This window comes from Vanessa tameamea, chromosome 14 (genome assembly GCF_037043105.1).
Source record: "Vanessa tameamea isolate UH-Manoa-2023 chromosome 14, ilVanTame1 primary haplotype, whole genome shotgun sequence".
In the NCBI taxonomy this organism is placed as follows: domain Eukaryota; kingdom Metazoa; phylum Arthropoda; class Insecta; order Lepidoptera; family Nymphalidae; genus Vanessa; species Vanessa tameamea.
The window spans coordinates 9,382,666-9,388,665 of NC_087322.1; positions in this window are offsets into that span (position 1 = coordinate 9,382,666).

Genomic DNA, 6,000 nt, shown 5'->3' on the forward strand with positions numbered 1-6,000 from the left:
ACTATAATGTAAATATTTTTCGAGTGAAACAAATGTAGATAACAGGATTTTAACCCTGTTTACTTTTTAAGTTATTTTGTTTTTTTTTTTTTTTTTTGTGATAGACGAGTTATGAAAGAATGATGAGAATGATTATTTTGGCGCGCACACAGGGTGATATTAAAACTACGCGATGAAGTTTAATTTTTAAGCCACTAATTAAATGACAAGTCGCTCGTAATACACAAATTCACGACACGACTATATTTTTATCTCACTTATTCATGAATTTAAAAGAACCTGGATCTATTGGCTGTCCCACTCTAGTACTTTTAATATTTTTTTGGAATTAAAAACATTTTGTTAATTACACCTACAAGAAGAATATGCATGCGCGTTCGTAAGTAATACACTTCTTTTTTCGTTATTAATTTTATACAAATAATATAAAAATATTTTATCTCATAGCATCGTTTCTTTCGTTTTTTATTGTTAGTTTTTTTTGTGTTATAAAATATTTACGAAGTAGACGACGACTATAGACTATAGAAGACGACTATGATTCCTAAAGAAAAACAATAACAGTACTCTTCATTTTTTTATAGACAACAAAACAAATCATATTTCTTAAAAAGTCAGTCACTAAAAGCGCGCGAAACTCAACATAATAATTTCTGTGTAATTTTCTCACTCCGAAAGATGTCGCTAATGTGTTGCTCTTGCGGATGTCGCACCATCTAGTCATCGTCATTGCAAACTTTTAGTGTAATTTTGAACATGCTTATTTCGAAAGGATTAGAGTTGAATTTAGCTTAGCAAGATTTAAAGTTATGTGGTACCTGTTTTCTAGAGCACTTGTGAAGTTGCAGCCCGTGACATCCATTACAATAATGACGTTTTTTCGTTAGGGATGCGTTTTAAAATGTACATTTTAGTCATTATATTTGTATGGGAGGAAAAAAAAGGTAGTGTCACGTCTGGTAATTATAGAATCAATTACTGTTAATGATTTACAAAGCTTAAAAGTTTCCGGCTGCAGATAGATGTTTTTGCTGAATCTAATTATTTATAATGTATGTATGTATAATAATGATTTAAACTATTCGCGTAAAACAGTAGTACTTAGGTATCACTATTAAAAACTATATGGTGTTAAATTATTTAATATTTCCTTTTTGAAGACATGAGCATAATATATTTTTTTAAATAAATGAATATACGTTCGACATGAAATAAAATAAATTATTTCCGTCAAACTTGAATGTAAGATTAGTTTAAATTATATTTCAACTCAAGTATCGCCAAAGATTTAAAAAGTTAATATTTTAAGTTTTTGAGCGATTTTTTTTTCAAGCAGCCCTGGTTGCAACTAGGTCGACTGCGGCCGGAAGTCACCGAAGCACTCGCTTCGCTAAATGCACCAGACCTGATAGGTGCTTTAAATCGCGTTTTCACTGATACTGGTGTTTTAATGCGTATAACCGCAGAACAATAATACCCATACGGACGTATAACTTGTCTCTTTAATAATGTTGCGTAATTTAATAATAATTGATCTTTGCCATAATCGTAAAATAAAAATAATTGAAATGACAATATTTCGTTACTATTTATTTATCAGAGATAAATAATTAATAGGTACTATACAAATATAGGCGATTTTTTCTATTTCCAGATTTTTGCTTTAAAACATACTTTTTGTCGATTCGCGAGTAATTTATAATTATTTATTTGAAAGTACTCATATTATTTAAATCAATATAATAATAAAAATATATATTAAAAAAAATAACGGTTTTTAGTATAATTAAAATTCATATGTACACTAAAACAACATAAACAAAAATTTTCTTAAAAACGTAACATGGCCCACTACTGGGCAAAGGTATTCCTCCTCTCCTATTCATCCAAAAAGAAAAAAAAAATTTAGAGATTATTCTGCCACGCCTCAAATATAAATTTATAATAAGCAGTATATAAAAAACAAACAACATAATTCATTTAAAAAGATCTTAAAATTCGATTAAAGTCATAATTATTACGGCGGTATGTTTTTTGCAATTTGTAATTAAGGCCATTACGTTTTAGAAGAAAGATGGCCGCACTACCGCTTCCGGCGGCACTTTTTAATTTTTCATTTACGGTCGACGGTTTCAATTTTTTCGCTAATTTCTCATTTAACTTTGAGCTGGTTTTGTCCAATGTGGCAATGTTTTTAATCCAAATTAACAAATAAGTACCTAAAATTTGTGTTTTTAGAATAATTGATAATTACAATTTCACACTTAATATTTTAAAATGTGAAGAAACATTAAAAAATATTAAAAAAGAGTATAAAACTTTAAACATTAATTACAGTACAACATTTTAAAAAGAGCACAAGTTAAAAATATTTTGTTATCTGTATGAATTAATAATTATTATTTTGTACTGAACAGTTTTTTACCGTTTCTATTAAATTTTGTTGAAAATGTAAAATGTATATATTATCATAATAGTATTTACGAAATTTAATTTAGAAACCAGACGCCATTTTAAAAATCTATAAATTGACACTTTAAATTCCCGCCACGTTTCACAAGGCTTGTTTCGTTCAAAGAAATGTTTTTGTGCAATATCGACGAAATGTTTGATATAAAATTTATGTAGGTAAGACGAAGACGTAAGAAAATCTACATATTATATAATTTTTGCCAAATATTAAATACCTAACTGAATTTAAATAAAGAGTAAAAATATTGAGTAAGCATATTTCAATTAAAATATAAAACCAAACCAAATACATTTAATGTACTATAGATTAAGTTGATAAGTTTGACATGCAACCTTTGTGCGATTGATAAAAAAAAATTACCCGATCAATGGATCACGAAACGGGAGCTATAGGTTTTTAACAGTTTGGCAACGATTCGATCGAGCATGTTCAGTTTCATTTCCGGTGCAGAGGTTTTCCAGTGACTATTGAAAAAATGTCTCACTATTACACCGACTTGATTTGACTAAGAACAGAGAAATCAATCGTTTCTCAATTAATTTTTTTTATAGATGTTTTTAAGTATTGTAATCAGTAGCTCAGTAAGAGTTTTTAGAAGGCTCTATAATTGGCATTAAGTTAAATTGATCCGATACGATAGACATGGCAAACGGCGATATTAAAGTGGTACTCATACTAAGTACTACTCACCGAGAGTATTCACGCAATTGAAGTCCTAATTGTGCAACAGCGTAACGATTAGTGACGTGAAACCTGCCAGATTTGATATTGAACCTGGTTGTTGTCGTATCCGTTCCTAATACAAGGCTTATGCATAACTGGAGCAAAAATATTAAAAAAAATATATTTTTCTAGAAAAAAGAGGTTTGATAGTATTCTTTAAGTAATTTTTTTTAAATATATTAACTTTATGGTAGGTATACATAGCAGTTGTAATTCTAAATATAATATACCGATATTAAAACGACTGACTATCCAAGGAGGTTACAGCTCATCACTTAGGATCCGTTATTCTATTGTTGTGTTCCAGTTAAAAGTGGTATTACAGCGGTAAATTTGCAATATTGCTTAAATTGACCATGTTGTGCTTTCTATACTCTATTGTATAACATGACACGTCCATTTTATAAACTAGTATCTAATAAATTATATAGAAATCGTAATCGTAAAATTTATCCTAAAAATTAAAAATCCAGTAACCATGGTTGTTGAAAAAGCACTATAAAAACCGATTTACTCTACAGAATGTTCTGTTCCGTATTGTCGTCGGCAAATTGAAAAGCACACTCGAAAACCCCTTTAGTGTCACATGAAGGCTACACAATGACACCGACACCCCGGCATGACTACCACAGCCCTACACGCGTTGCGTTTATCGCTTTAAAAATTGACACTGCGGAAACGAAGGACCACACATGTGTACCCTGCACTATAATATTGCCATGGTAAAAACGTGCCAAAATTATCACAAGAAAAGTTCTGTCACAATCTGTTTCCAAATGTTTTTTTTTACCATTGTTTGTCCAAACAGAGTTTACAATCTAGAGGGATATAGGCGCAGAAATTTATTACTTTCTTTATTGGCACGAGCTATAAACACGAGTTTTTGTCGTATGAGCTCAATATGAGAGAAATAAACAGAAAATTGCAATAATTGAAATTAAGGCAACATAATTGGATGGGTCGCAAGGATGAGGGCTATAATTTGATAATAGACTATGATGGATCACAGCATAAAACTTGTATCAAACAATAACCGCCTGTTTTAGCCCTCCGCAGTCCGCATGTTGTATTACCGAGGTGACGTAAAAATGAATACATATGTTAAATATGTGTTCTAGGTAAATTTTTTATCTGTATTATTAAAACAACATATAATATAAAATTAAAACATGTAGAGAGTAATGCTTATTCTTGGTGGAAATATACCAGTGAAAACATATACATAATTATAAATTAATGAGAAAATGAAAACAGCTTCAAACTTCCGAAATAAAACGTAAGACCTTGTAAATGGAATAATAAAAGTGAAAATCCATAACCTAATTAATAAAAATATTTCACATAAATGAAATCGATTACGCAATAAAAACACTGTCTAAATTATTATTTATTATAAAAATCATAATTTAAACCGAAAACCTTAATAATTATATTAGGCATTATGTAAACATATGCTATTGCTATTATTTAATCGCAGGCGCAGTTTACCGAAACCTTTATTTGTACCATAATGTATTTACTTGAAAAATGTATAATGAACTTTACAAAATGATTTGACCATTCGACCTGCACCGGTAATTCGATTGACGTAGCTTACTCGTAAGTCTTGAATGTGAATAATAAATTGTGTTTTAAATAGCACATTTACTTTGTTTTCCGTTTCGATACAAATACTAATTCGATTCTTTTTCTGGTTTTAACATCATATTTATAATTTCCTTGTCTATAGTTGATCACTCCCCTGGGTCTCATACGTCATACAAAGGGGAGCGCCATCGGAGAGTTTAAATTTCGAATTTCATTCCATCCATTTTGAAAATGGCAGGAAACCTGATTAAAGTTTTCACTATAAATAAAAACCACATATCTAGCTATCTAGCTGACTGGTTGTCCAGTTCACTAGTTTTTAATTATAATAATAAAAATAATAAATCATTTTACTTTTATAATTATTGGTAGAAAATGTAAAACACAATTGACATTAAGAAGATTAAGCTTTATTCTTTGATAGTCATGAATGTCTATCGACAATTTCAAAATATTGTAAGTTATAAATATGTCTAATATGTTTTGTTAAAATAATTTCGTCTAGCCACTAGTATTCCTCTGGGAGAAGCAAGGCGCAAAGGGCGTGGCATTTGGCTACAGTTCGCGACCTTTCTAAACGATATGGCGTAAAAGGGCATGAACTCCATAAAATATGTGGTCTTCGTGGTGACATTTTTCAAGACGATAAATATGCTCTAAAACTGTAAATATCATTATTTGATTATTGTTTTTAACTTCTGTTTGAGGGATGTGTGCATAAGTATAGTCAAATTCAATGGCAGGAAGAGGAAATATATAAACAACTTTGACCTTGAATTGACCTGACATAGAACGATAAGAATCTATTATGTTAATTATAGACACATAAAGAAATATCTATGGTAGAGGATGGCGGAACATATGGGCCACCTGATGGTAAGTGGTCACCAGCGCCCGAAATTGGCGCGGTAAGAAATATTAACCATTCCTTACATCGCCTCTGCGCCACTAACCTTGGGAACTAAGATGTTATGTCCCTTGTGCCTGTAGTTACACTGGCTCACTTAAAATTGAAGCATCACACATATTTGTTGATTGCCAGAAATACCGTAGATATTAATCATATATTAAAACTGTCTCGGTAAAAAATGTCTTTATCGTAGACATTCAAAGGGCGGGTAGCTTTTGTAACATTAAACGAGAAACATCTACCCTTAACAGAATTACCAAGATCCGCTAATAAAGTGAGATTATCTTCATAAATCGCGAATTTCTCC